The following is a 15,415-nucleotide window of genomic DNA, read 5'->3' on the forward strand; positions in this document are numbered from 1 at the left end:
GAAATGCAAATGCTGTGGAATGATTAAAGATAAGACTAAAACCATCAATGTCCCACATTCTGGTGAGGTCATTACGTTGAGGCACTTTATGAGCTGTGGATCGCGGAATATAATCTATCTGCTTACATGCCCTTGCAATTTGTTATATATTGGGAGAACCACCCAAACCCTTAGAGAAAGAATGAATGAGCATCGCTCAAATATCCATCGCAAAGTTCTGACTCACAGCGTTTCCAGACACTTCTTCGAACACCACAACAGTGATCCCTCCCTTGCGAAAGTCACCCCTGTTGAATGGGTCCCCTATTCATTTCAACAGTTGGCTCGAAAAGAAATGTTCTGGATATACAAATTTAATACGCTGGTTCCCTTCGGCCTAAACGAAGCCCTCGAATATACGAATTATTAACCCACTCATAATTTATATATATATATTTATTTACTTATTTATTATATATATATATATATATATATATTTTTTTTTTTTATATATAACTTTTTTATATATATATATTTTACATATATTTTTTTATATATATTTTTACATATTTATATTAATATTTTCACTGTGCGTATATATATGTATTTACATATCCATTTAATGACTCCTTCGGCTCTCTGGGAATATATATATTTGTATGTCCTATGCATATATGTTAAATTTTATATGAGCATTTTTTGGAATGCGGTTTTTTAGTGACATTTTCCATGGAATTTTATCATCATTTTTTTTTTTTTTTATATATATACATTTTTTTCTTTATTTTATTTTCTCTATTTGTTTATAGTCTTCTAAAACTTGTTCCCTTCCATATATACATTTGTCCTACCTTTCCTTAAGAATAGTCTAGTTTCTATTTTTATCATGTAATTATGCACAGCCCTGCATCCATCATATGATCCTGAGCTCCTCCCCCTCTCTTTCCCCCTTACAATAATAATGAGAATAATAATACCAATATTCCTTATCTAATATGGCCCCAAGATCTTTTAAGATGCTGTCAACCAGGTCCCAAATCAGTATTGCAGACAGCACGAACATAACACATATCGGAACGCCCCACAGGACAGCCCATTGAATAACATCATCGGGTGCGTTCCACTGTGGAACGCACGGGCACTTCCGGTTTAGTCCGAAACCGGAAGTGGGGTCGGAGAGCAGCTAAAAATAGATCTGATCCTCTCCTTGTAAAGACACTCTCCCATCTCCTCCCAATCACTTATTATACAAGGTACATACCTGCCCTCTTTGTCTATTATTATGTGTTTATCTGCATAAATGCGTTCCACCGTGGAACGCACCATCACTTCCGGTCCACATAGGAACCGGAAGTGATGCTCCCTTACAAACGTGGATGTGTTTATCTGCCATACTTATCCCTATATATAGACAGCAACTGTAACTTTGTATACACTGCTGCTCCTGAGGAAGGGGTGTTTAATAGACCCCGAAACGCGTTGAGCTCACCTATTGCCTGTTCTTTGAATAAAGGAAGTTACAAGAAGATCTCAGTGTGGACCTGCTGCTTCATCCTATCATTCTACTTGCGATCCAGGCGAGGGGGGAATATCCAGTAGGTGTCTTGAGCTTTATCCTATTGGATTCCTCCCTGGTGAAGTAAGTTTGAATATATTGTGGAGTTTATTGCTATTTGAAGCAATTTCACGGAGGAATCATTATCAGACCCTCCATCTAGGGTGTGTATCCTACACCTTTGTGTCTGTTCATGTACTTTTTTGTACACATTTGCATACATCTATATCTGCATAGTTGTTCTCTATTTTATCTATTACTAGCGAGCTCCATTTACAGTATAACAGCTTCCATCAGCTACTACTATACATTTAGGGGTGCGTGGCGCCGGACACCTTCTTTTCCGGTGGTTATGGTTGTATATATTTTTTCCTGCTCTCTACTCTACTAATTGTGATAGTGCCTATACGTCACACCAACCTACACTGGCAGCCTGCTATACCCCTCTCTTCCACGTCCTTCTGCTCAATCTTTCATAGCATACAATATATAAAAAACTTTTTTCCTCCAATTTCCGTCCGACCTCTGGCGCCCTTATGTGCCCTTCATTCATGATCCTCTTATAGATAAATTTCTAGAGGGGGTAATCTGTTTGATTGTCACACTCTAATTTTCCTTTTTTTCTCATCTGTACTACATCACTGGAGGAGACATACAGTGGACGTAAGTCCTAATTAATCCATCATAATTGTTACTAAAGTGAATATATAGAATTCATTGAAAAGCGTCCTGCTTTTCAATGCGTCCTGCTTTTATTTAATTGTGAACACAGGTCCTGATTACTCTGTCATGATTATAACTAAAGTGCATATATAGAATTCAATTGAAACAGGACATAGGACAGTTACTCATACTGTGTCTCCTCCAGGATGGCGCCAACCCCAACGCACGTTTCGGCGTACCTTCGTCTGGTTCTAGGTTGAGGGGCGAGAGCCACAGCTCAGTCAGGTCTCTTATCCCCTGCCACAGCTCTGCGGCGGTGTGCCGTTTGTCCCCTAAGCATATCAGCTTCAGCACGGCCTGTTGGAATTAGGACCCAAAATCCTTGGCGTCGGTAGCACCTGTGCCATCCCAGGGTACAACTCACTCCCGGCCTCCACAACATTCACCCCGTCAGGGAAATGTAGCTTCCCTAGCTGAATGCACTTGTCCATGTGTCTGTGGTTAAGTGGACTTTCTCAGTAACTGCGTTGGTCAGGGCACGTGTGATGTTATGGGACACATGGTAAGGCGGGCACGGCACACATTGAAAAGTAGTGGCAGCTGGGCACTGCGTAACGAACAAGGAGGCATCCGGGCCTGTGCCTTCGATAGGGGATTGGCCAGTGCGTAACACAGGGGAAAAGGAGGCAGTGGTGTGACCCGCAGAAACAGATTGTGGACCCAGGCGTTCATCCCATTTATTACGGTTCTTAGATGCCATGTGGCGGATCATGCTAGTGGTGGTGAGTTTGCTAGTGTTCACGCCCCGGCTCATTTTGGTATGGCACAGGTTGCAAACTACTATTCTTTTGTCATCCGCACTTTGCTCAAAAAAGTGCCATACTGCGGAACACCTACCCCTTGTTGAGGGAGATTTCCCCAAGAGGGTGCTCAGTGAAACAGTTGCAGGCCTGTTTGGTGTGGCCCGCCTTCTCCCTTTTGCCACCCCACTGCCTCTTTCAGCCTGTTGCGGTGCAGCAGATCCCTCCCCCTCTGTACTGCTGTCCTCGCTCGGCTTTCCACCTTCTCAGGTTGGGTCAGTGACTTCATCATCCATCACCTCCTTTTTCACTTACTCACTCTGCTCATCCTCCTGACTTGTTGACCTAACCACTACCTCAGTGATTGATAACTGTGTCTCATCCTCTTCATCAAACTCTTGAGACCGTAATTGCCGTTGAGTTATTGGCAACTGTGTCTCATCATCATCCACCTCATGAAACAGTAATTGCCATTTCCCACCATCATCTTCTTGTGATTGTGGATGCTCAAGAGTTTGGGAATCAGGGCACAAGATCTGTCGCTCTTCAAGCGTGCTTGGCGAGAGGGCCAAATCAAGGAATGGGGCTGAAAAGAGATCCTCAGAATATCCGAGTGTGGGATCACTTGTTTGCCGAGACTCTCCATGTTGGGAGGAAGGAGGATCAGGCTAAGGTTTGGGTTGAGCAGACTCTTGGCTACTGAGACTGGACTTGATGGAAGACAGGGTGGTGCTTAACCAACTGGAAGCATTATCTGCTTTAATCCAACTGACCACCTGGTCGCACTGGTTTGACTTCAAGAGTTTTGTCCTCTGCTGCCCTGCAAACTGGGATATGAAGCTAGGCATTGTGGATTATAATTTTTCTTGTGCTCTGGCAGCTGGCACAGTTTCACTGCGCCCAGGCCCACGGCTTCTGCATGCACCATCAGCATCACGGCCACTGCCACGTCCCTTACTGCTCGCCTTCTTCATATTAAATGTTATATATGATTGAAAGTCTTTCATACGTACAGTAGCATAGGATTTGGAAGTGTATAAGCAAACAAATTTAAAAAGATATTTGGGATGTGGAGAGGTCACACAGGAGATATCCCGCAAGTAATGTCAATGCTATCACCAGTGGCTAATAAAAAATAACAGGGAGTGACTCTACAGATATTTGGGATGAGGAAACGTTATACAGGAGAGGTACCACTGGTAATGTCACTGTCCGCAGTGTCTGCGCAAAAAAGTACACTGTATGTCACAGATACATTTTGCACGGTGCACACGTTACACTGCAGATGTGGCCTTGGTAATGTCACTGTCAGAAGAGGACACCATCTATTGACAAAGTACACTGTATGTCACAGATATTTTTTGGATGCGCATACTTTACACAGTAGATGTGGTGCAGCTAATGTCACTGTCTGCAGCGGACAACGTCTATGGAAAAAGTACACTGGATTTCAGATATTTTTTGGATGCGCACACTTTACACCGGACATGTGACGCAGCTAATGTCACTGTCCGCAGCAGACACCATCTACAGAAAAAGGACAATGTATGTTACAGATAAATTATTTCAGTGCACACGTTACACTGCAGATGTGGCGCAGCTAATGTCACTGTCGCAACGGACACCATCTACAGAAAAAGTACACTGGATGTCAGATATTTTTGGGATGCGCACACTTTACACTGGAGATTTGGCGCAGCTAATGTCACTGTCCGCAGCGGACAACGTCTACGGAAAAAGTACACTGGATGTCACAGATATTTTTTGGATGCACAAACTTTACACTGGAGATGTGCGCAGCTAATGTCACTGTACGCATCGGTCACCATCTACGGAAAAAGGACACAGTATGTTACAGATAAAAAATTTCAGCGCACATGTTACACTGCAGATTTGGCACTGGTTATGTCACTGTCAGACGTTGACACGTCTATTGAAAAAGTACACTGTATGTCACAGAAATGTTTTGGATGTGCACACTTTACACTGGAGATGTGGCACAGCTAATGTCACTGTCCGCAGTCTACGGAAAAAGTACACTGGATATCAGATACCTTTTGGATGCGCATACTTCACACTGGGAATGTGGCACAGCTAATGTCACTGTCTGTAGCAGACAGGGCCGGCCTTAGGCCTTTAGGCGCCCTGTGCGAGAAAGCTTTACAGCGCCCTATAGTGACCACGCCCCTCAGTAACCATGCCCCTCAGTAACCACACCCCTCAGTAACCACACCCTTTCAGTGGTCACACCCATTTCTCCAATATCGGCTCCATTTAAAATCTTCCATTCCGTTAAGTCCCCAAACAAGTGCAGCACCTTACCAATTCTGCTGACAATGGAGATAGGGTAGTGGTAGAAGGGGACAGGTAAAGGTAGATTTGGTGAGATGTTAGGTAGAGGAGAAGGAAACAGGTCTGTTCAGTGTCAGACAATACGTGAGGGGTAGTTTTACATCATGGCCGTTCTAACTCCTGCTAGAGCCACTGGTCACTACAGTATGTGTCACCATGGGCAGCCTAAGATGGAGGGAGTGACTGATCGCTCATCATTATACCGTTGTATGGAAGGTCTGAGGCATTGGCCAGGGCAGTATCTATGTCAATGGCTTCTGCGGGTTATAGCAGATACCTGCAGCTCCTGAATCCGCCTCTGGATAGCTTCCAGGCTGCTGCTTCGAAAATCAAGGAAACCAAGAGAGGTGAGGGCCTGAGCAGATGGACGGGCCGAGAGAGAGAGAGAGACAGGAGGAATAGAAAGTGAGAGGGAAAATAACCATAGGGAGCAGTGGTGAGCATGCACGACCTGTGACAGTAAGGACCTCTATGTATCTGCAGCACCGCATGCACGGCTCATCCTCTCACCTGAGGGGGTAGGATACCATCTTGCTTCCTCCAGGAGATTGTTGGAGTGGGGCTGCCTAGCGCTCTACAGTACAGCCGGGCGGTGTCCCCTTCTCTGACCTCTGTCCGCTCTGGGCTCACCTGGACGTCTGGCAAATTTCCACCTGCTAGCAAAGGAGTCAGGAAAGGTCATTTAAATTCCCAATTCCCATAAAATATTAGGTAATAGCCCCCTCCCTCCCCTTTTCTTAGAGGCCTGGCAATCATAAAAGTTTTAAAACCAATACTATACATACATCTGCTGACCTGTGCTGTCTGTGGACTGTGGGAGTCTCACTCTCTGTTGTGGCTGCTGCTGCTGTGGCTGGTGCTCGCTCTGCCTCCTTCTTCTCTCTCTGCCTGTGCGGCAGCTGCGGCCTGCGTTACACTCCAGCAGCCAGTCTGGTCTGCTCTGCTCTGTCCAGGCAGCAGAGCGGAGCGCAGAGCAGCCGCGGGCTCCGCCCCCTCCTCACTCAGTCTCTAGTCCGGACCGTGACTGACTCATGTTCATGTGCTGTAGATGGGCGGCGGGCGGCGGCAACAAAATATATTAATAGTAGTACAGTACTAGTAAGTAGTAGTACTGTACTGTAGTAGACAGACTTCACTTAGAGTTCGGCGGGCTGTGTCGGCCGCCCGGCGCCCCTGTTGCTATGGCGCCCTGTGCGGCCGCACAGCCCGCACACCCCAAAGGCCGGCCCTGGTAGCAGACACCATCTATGGAAAAAGTACACTGGATGTCAGATATTTTTTGGATGCGCACACTTTACACTGGAGATGTGGCACTGGTTATGTCACTGTCAGAAGCGGACACAGTCTATTGAAAAAGTACACTGTAAGTCACAAATATTTTTGGGATGTGCACACTTTAAACAGGAGATGTGGCGCAGCTAATGTCACTGTCCACAGCGGACACCGTCTATGTAAAAAGTACACTGGATGTCACAGATATTTTTTGGATGCGCACACTTTACACTGGGAATGTGGTGCAGCTAATGTCACTGTCCGCAGAAGACACCATCTATGGAAAAAGTACACTGGAAGTCAGATGTTTTTGGGATGCGCACACTTTACACTGGAAATGTGGCGCAGCTAATGTCGCTGTCCGCAGTGGACACCGTCTACAGAAAATAGACACTGTATGTCACATACATTTTTTCAGTGCACACGTTACACTGCAGATGTGGCACTGGTCATATCATTGTCAGAAGCGGACACCATCTATTGAAAAAGTACACTGTATGTCACAGATATTTTTGGGATGTGCACACTTTACAATGGAGATGTGGCACTGGTTATGTCACTGTCAGAAGCTGGTGGGGAGGGACATCTATGTTTTTTTTTAGGGAAGGGAGGGCAGGATCAAGCAGGTCCTCCTTATCAGTTGAGGGACAGGGATCCCACACAGAAGGAAGAAAGATGCAAATAAATGAAAAATGTATGATGAATCTCACGGATAAAGTTTTAACATCATGTGAGCTTGAGATCCTTTCTAAAGATCTATCTTTTGTACCAACTGTGAATGTTTATACATTCTCGTGGGTTAAAGATCTGAGCCTCTTTACACAAAAATTAAGATGGCATAAGTTCTATTAAAATAATGACAGGGGGGAATGTGCTAGACTCGGTATCCCAATGGATTGTCTAACGGATACGAGACTCCTTCTTTCCCTAAACGAAGGTATAACCCAACGAGATGGTTTGGGTCCCTTCACAGATTTGCGTCCTAAGAGTAAAAATATGCCCCCCCCCCCCCTCCCCAGGAGAACTCAGCAATTGATATTTTCTCCAGACTGGTAATTCAGGATTTAGAAAATACGACCACAGAAAGATTTGTAAATTTAATCTCACCAGACAAGAGAGGGACACCTTGATTGGAATACAGAGGGACAACAATATCATTGTGAAAACCGCCGACAAGGGGGGAAATATTGTAATTATGGACCATATCCTCTATAGTGGGATGTTTGGTTCCCTTCTAAATGATATTGGTTGCTATGGTCGTCTGCAGGGCGATCCCGCTAATAAATTGACAAACTGAATCAGATTCTCTTGACAGTTTTCGAGGAATAATGTATTTCATCGGAGGAGTTGAAATTCATGACTCCAAGAAACCCACAAATTCCAACTTTCTACGCACTCCCGAAAATCCATAAGGGAGTAGACCCACTGAAAGGAAGACCAATAGTATCTAGGGTGGACTCATTTTCTCAAAATACTAGCATCTATATTGAAAGAGTCCTGAGACCTTTTGTCTCTGTGTAACCCTCTTACATCAGGGTTATAACTTATTTGCTATTGCGCATTCAGGATACTGCTGTAGAGGAGAATACATTTTTGGCCTCTATTGATGTCGAGGCCCTCTACAGCAGTATACTTCATGAATGGGGAATAAAGGTGGTGCATTCCTTCTTGGCAACGAGGGGCATTCAGTATAGAGCCTATGAGTTTTTTATTCTATCTATCCTGAGATTTGTACTTACCCATAAATTTTTCCTTTTTAAAAATGTGTTTTACCACCAACTCAGAGGCACCGCGATGGGTAGCCCCTGTGCACCGACTTACGCAAATTTGCTCCTTGGCTGGTGGGAGGACCAACTTGTGTTTAGTGACATGGAGGAACCCTGGACCACTCACATCACCTTCTGGGGAAGGTATATTGATGATATATTTCTACTGTGGGATGGTCCAGAGGTTGCCTTTAGGTCATTGTCACATCACTAAATCACAATCCAATTGGATTGAGATTTACCTGTGAGATCAGTAAATAAGGAAATCTCATTCCTGGACATAAAGATCTCAAAAAGGGACGGTGTGTTATGTACTGAGACTTTTTAGGAAACCAATAGCTACTAATGGCCTCTTGCACTGGGAAAGTTTCCATCCAAACCCAGTCAAGAAAGGCATCCCAAAGGGACAATACATTCAAATTAGAAGGAATTGCACTAGTACATCAACATTTGTGATGCAATCAAGGGACTTAAGACATAGGTTTTTGAGTAGAGGCTACCAGGATAAGACACTGAAAAAACTTTTAAACATTCCCTGGCCACAGGTAGAGACTGTTTCCTGGACCCACAGAAAAAGGAAAAATCGCAGGATGAAGTCATAAGAGTGATCGGGACATTTGATAACTTCCATGAGATGATCTTTGAAATCCTTAGAAGACACTAGGGTATCCTACGTACTCATAGGGACCTCATTGATGTACTCCTGCAGAGACCAGGGATTACCTTCAGGAGGGGGAGATCCATCAGGGATCATCTAGTATACAATCTCTATACTACACCAAGAACTGAAGGAACATGGCTAGAAAGAAGACTGTCAGGAATGTTTAAGTGCAGTGGGTGTATAGCGTGTCCATACATTACTGTATCCAAAACATTTAGAAGTGTCACAACGGGGAGAGTCTTTGAAATGAGGGATTTCGGCAATTGTAGAAGTTGTGGAGAGGTTTATTTGATCAAATGTCAATGCCCCATGAATTATGTGGGGAAGACTAAGAGGGAATTGAGGAGGAGACTGGGGGAGCACCTTGGAGATATCAAGCATGGACAAGATAAACCTGTGGGAAACCATGTCCATGAGTTTCATGGGGGGAATGCCAATTCTTTAGGTTTTCAGATCATTGAGCTAATCCCATCCTCTCTACGTAAGGGCGATTGGGACAAAAGAAAGAAAGAATCCCAATGGATCTATAGATTAAAATCATCCAGTCCGGATGGCTTGAATGAACAGCTATCATTTGGCTGTTTCTTATAATACCCGAAAGCTCTCTCTATCCTCCTCATACCCTGCTCTTTCTACTATATATACCTCTCCTGTTTTCTGTCCCCTATTGTCCCCCACCCTTCTTTCCCCCCCCCCTTTTTCTTTCCCCTCCCTTTCCTCTCTTTTCTGTCCCCAGCTTCCAATGGGAATCCTATATGTATTGTTATTCATGCCATTTTACTTATTATAGGATTGGAAACGTTCTAAAAAAATGCATCTTAAAGCTACAACTGGGTCTCCCTTATCATATGTGGTTGTCCTTTCTGTGGTTTGGTATATGTGGGCAATTAAAGTAAATGTCCAGTGAATTGGATATATTGGTCTTTCCTCCTTGGTATATTTACTGTCTGTCCTCCCCCTTCCCCCCTGTCGGTCTCTAGAGTCCCCTCCGTCTTGTCATGTTTTATCTAAATAGGTATCCTGAAGTACTATGAAAACCTGTAGTCTCTCCCTAAGTCTGCATAATTAAGGGATTAAAAAGACATTTATTATTGGGGGTACCTTATGCAAATAGTATTCTGGCTGGATAGGGCGTAATAGTATATTTTTGTCCTGTATGGCTATTTATGAATTGCCCTGATGAAACGCAAATGTAATTTCCGGACTGTGGAACGCATGGAGATATTATCATTTCCGGTCTCTGAGCCCAACGTTGCTCCTACATCCGCTCAGTGAAACGCATTTGCGTTCCAGAGCTGTTTCCTGATTTCAGGGCTGTAGCGACTGACGTCATTTCCGTTTTGGACACTGGCTTTGTACGTCACTTCCGATTGGTGGAACACATATGCGTTCAAAAGCAGCGTCCTGTTTGGGCTATGATGTGATATTTCTGTGAAGGTACCCCTCGATTCTAAGTCTGGGCTTTTTATCTGTACATAATATGTATGATGGATGAGTGGGCCTTCTGTGTGAAGTGGTCTGGGAGGAACATTGGAGGAATTGATGATGAGGCCATATGAGGTGGAGGGACTAATTATGGGAGGACATGTTATAAGGTGCCAGTTTTTGAACAGACATGGGGACACCGGTCATCTTGAGCCTACATCCTGGGGCTTCTTTTCCTAGAGGGTCTCAATTGCGGGACACTGAATGTAAATCTACATTGTTAGACCTTTTGGTTGGAGTATCATCTTCCTTCTCTCCTGATGAACCAGTCGTGATTCGTGGGGAAACGCAACGTTAGGATTAGTCTGTGTTGTTTGTCATTCAGTATGTCCTTTTTGTATGCTTTTGTGCTCAGCCTTCCTTCCTTAGGATAGGGATGTCTAGGGGATAGTAGAATAGGAACGAGAACAGGGAGCCCCTACCTTCAAGGGGTGTCCCTGGGCTTAGTTCAGCTAGGGATTTACGGGGAATATTTTAGGTCTTTCATCGTGTTTGACTAATCAGATACAATGTTGGTGGATTTTTAACCCTTGACACCATTTACAAATGATCTGTTTATCATCTTTATCCCTGGACTATCTCCTGTACATCATCTGTATCCCTCCGTTCGGTCGAAAATCACCCTACCTAATGTGATTTCAGCTAACCGTGAGTAACCATTGAGTATCTTTGATACTGAGGGCAATTACACAGTGAGTATTTTCTGTATATGTATGTGTTATCTTGATCCTTGGATTTTAGTCCGGCCTAGGGCCAAATTTTATAAAATTATTTAAAAAAAAAGGTATATTTTAGAAATATGGGAAGGTGTTCATGATATTCACAAGCTGTCATACTCTTTTTCCGATGATGATTGAGCCCTTTCGTCTCCCGATTCCAAATTGCAATCAGCTACATCATCAAGTACTGTCTACATGTCACTGATGTCCTCCTCAACCGTCTCTGAGTCAGGAGCCTGACCGCTTGCAACACCAGCTCCCACGCCACTCTACTCATCACTACTTGCCCACCTACCGGAGGAAGTAGTGGATGTCTCCTCCGGATCTTGGCTGGGCAGTAGCTGCTGACTGTCCTCTAGTAGCTCGACCATGCTGTATAGTGGAGCTAAGCCCACAGCATATAGTACTTCTCTGGGGGAGCATACAGAAATAGAGAGAGGCAGGTTGAGGACAGGTGAGGGCACAGGGCCTGCTCCTGGGCCATGCCAGCTAAGGCCTCTTTCACACTTGCGTTGTCCGGATCCGGCGTGTACTCCACTTGCCGGAATTACACGCCGGATCCGGAAAAACGCAAGTGTACTGAAAGCATTTGAAGACGGATCCGTCTTCAAAATGCTTTCCGTGTTACTATAGCACCCAGGACGCTATTAAAGTCCTGGTTGCCATAGTAGGAGCGGGGAGCAGTATACTTACCATCCGTGCGGCTCCCGGGGCGCTCCAGAGTGACGTCAGAGCGCCCCATGCGCATGGATGACGTGATCCATCTTCAAAATGCTTTCAGTGTTACTATAGCACCCAGGACGCTATTAAAGTCCTGGTTGCCATAGTAGGAGCGGGGAGCAGTATACTTACCATCCGTGCGGCTCCCGGGGCGCTCCAGAGTGACGTCAGAGCGCCCCATGCGCATGGATGACGTGCCATGCGATCACGTCATCCATGCGTGTGGAGCGCCCTGACGTCACTCTGGAGCGCCCCGGGAGCCGCACGGATGGTCAGCATGCTGCTCCCCCGCTCCCCGCTACACTTTACCATGGCTGCCAGGACTTTAGCGTCCCAGCAGCCATGGTAACCACTCTAAAAAAGGTAAACGTCGTATCCGGCAATGCACCGAAAGCTTTAGCTTAAGGCCGATTCCGGATCAATGCCTTTCAATGGGCATTCATTCCGGATCCGGCCTTGCGGCAAGTCTTCAGTTTTTTTGGCCGGAGAAAAAAGCGCAGCATGCTGCGGTATTTTCTCCGGCCAAAAAACGTTCCGTTCCGGAACTGAAGACATCCTGATGCATCCTGAATGGATTTCACTCCATTCAGAATGCATTAGGATAATCCTGATCAGGATTCTTCCGGCATAGAGCCCCGACGTCGGAACTCTATGCCGGAAGACAATAATGCAGGTGTGAAAGAGCCCTAAGCGTTGTGTCTGATGAACCTACCAACTCTTGGCTGGGGGTGTCTGATGTCACTTACGACAAAGTCGAAGAAGTGACCCCTGATGCCACGCCCCCTTATTCTGCTGTGACCTGTGCCTTTACCAGAAACATTTAGGCCTGTGCTGCTTCCCTGTGCAAGGCCTGTCACTTCTCTGTCTGACATACCGTTAGATCAAATAAGTAAATAAAAAGGAAATGAATACATGACAAAAAGGAATTTTTTTCACCACTAATATATGCCAAAAAAGGCCTTAGAACATATAACTGTGGCTGTGAACGGCAAATAGTTTTTTATTTCCACTAATACTCGCCAAAAACGGCTTTCATTTTCTCACTTCACCACACAATAGCTAATAAGCCCCTTTTACCGCTAATACACGCTAATAACAAGGACAGGTGCACTCTGCGATCGTACTAAGCCCTCAAACTGATGTTAAAATTGAGAGATTAGCCAACATATCCTACTATGAGGACATGTCTGAGCCCGAGCACCGTGCCAAGGTTTCTCAAGTAGCTCGGGTCCTAACACTCACCTACCTGAGCCGTATGGGCAATACCAGGGGCCAGTGGGCGAATTATAGGAGTGTGAGGACCGACTCACAGACCACTTAACAGTTAACTCCAGCATCTACCATGCCAGCAATGGGAGGAGGGAAGAGACTGCAAGTCCCACTCAAGACTCACTGGTATGGATCAGGCTTTACAGGTGCACCTAAATGTAGCCTATAGATTGAAAACAGGCACATTTAAATTGGAGTTTATACAACTCCATATGCAAGCAAACTAACAGAAATAGCGTGGTGTTCAACAGGAAAGAAGTTCTCAAACCCATATGCAGTTGTGCATATACAAGGGAGCAAATCCTACACTTGTGGCCCGTTGCTAATGGCGATCCCCAGCAATAATGCATACAGTGGAGGATGCCCGCAGTGGACCACAAGTACCAGAAGAGACATCCTACACAAGATAGCAATTGTGTGGATGTGATAAACAGTATAACAATCTAATAACAAGGACAGGTGCACTCTGCGATCTTACTAAGCCCTCAAACTGATGTTAAAATTGAGAGATTAGCCAACATGTCCTACTATGAGGACAAAGCATGATCCCGAGCACTGAACCAAGGTTTCTCAAGTAGCTCTGTTAGTCCACTAATACATGCTAAAAAAAAGGCTTTAGAACATATACAGGTGAAACTCGAAAAATTTGAATATTGTGCAAAGCTCATTTATTTCAGTAATGCAACTTAAAAGGTGAAACTAACATATGCGATAGACTCATTACATGCAACGCAAGATATTTTAAGCCTTTATTTGTTATACTTGATGATTATGGCTTACAGCTTATGAAACCCCAAAGTCACAATTTTGAGGTACCCTTTGCTCAGGGGGTGTGGATTAATTAGCTGACTAGAGTGTGACATTTTGAGCGTAGAATATTGAACCTTTTCACAAAATTCAAATTTTAAGCTTCATTAACGCAATTCCTTTTAATTTGCATTACTGAAATAAATGGACTTTTGCACGATATTCAAATTTTTCGAGTTTCACCTGTAACTGTGGCCTTGAATGGCAATTTTTTTCCAACTAATACACAACAAAAAGGGCTTTAACCCTTTGAAGAGACTGCGCATACCCTGTCAGCTGAGAAAGTAGAGATGACAGCTGTTGGGGGTAGTACAATCCTATCTTAGGAGGGCTTCCAAACAAGACCTCATGAGGTTTCCTGGGGGCACTCCTGATGGAATATAGAGCAATAGGGAGACATTCTGGCCAAGGTTTCCGAGTGTCAGCCATTATTTTGGAAATCCGTTTTTTAATGATCCCATTGAGACGCTCAGCCCTACCACTTCTCTGAGGATGATACAGAGTATGTAAACCCTAGTTGATGTGGAGCGCTCTACATACCTCTGCAAAGATCTGCCCGGTGAAGTGAGAGCCATGATCCGACTCGACAGTCTCAGGCAGGCCCCAAGGGCACACTCTCTCGGACAGGATCTTCTTTGCGGTGGTCGTGGCATTGGCGCATTTAATGGGCCACCCTTCAGGCCAACCAGAGAACATGTCTACACAGACCAGGACATACTCGTATGGCCCACTCCTTGTTAACGTGATATAGTCTATCTGGATTCGCTGGAAAGGGTAATCTGGTTTGGGTGAGTTTTGCAGAGCACACACCAGGCAAGATGCTGCAAATGTGGTGGCCACAGTGCAGAACCCAGGTGCAATCCAATGCTCTTCCACCTGTGCACACATAGACGCTTTTGACAGGGACCCAGGGGAATGGGATGAGTTGGCCATCATGGGAAAAAGTGCCTTTAGTAGGCACCATTTGCCATCAAGGCCCCAAATATCATTGTGTCCCAGGGTGGTCCCCAATGCCGTCCATCTCCTCTTTACCTGCATCTCTGCCTGAGACTGCAGTTTTTTAAACTCCCCTACATCAGAAGGGATGGCAAGCATTAGGGTCCCACCCCCTGAATCCAAAGCACCCTTCTTAACAGCCCGATCTGCCAAGGCATTCCCAGTGGCCTCCATGGTCGTCTCCATAGTATGGGCCTTAACCTTCAAAATGGCCATTTCATGCGGCAGGCTAAAGGCAATGAACAACCTATCAATCAGTTCTGTGTGCTTTACTGGCTTACCTGAACTGGTCACAAACCGTCTTTTGGCTCAAAGTCATGAGGTATCCCATAAGCATATCTTGAATCCGTATAGACATTAATCCTCTGGCC

Source organism: Bufo gargarizans, chromosome 3 (assembly GCF_014858855.1).
Source record: "Bufo gargarizans isolate SCDJY-AF-19 chromosome 3, ASM1485885v1, whole genome shotgun sequence".
Lineage (NCBI taxonomy): Eukaryota > Metazoa > Chordata > Amphibia > Anura > Bufonidae > Bufo > Bufo gargarizans.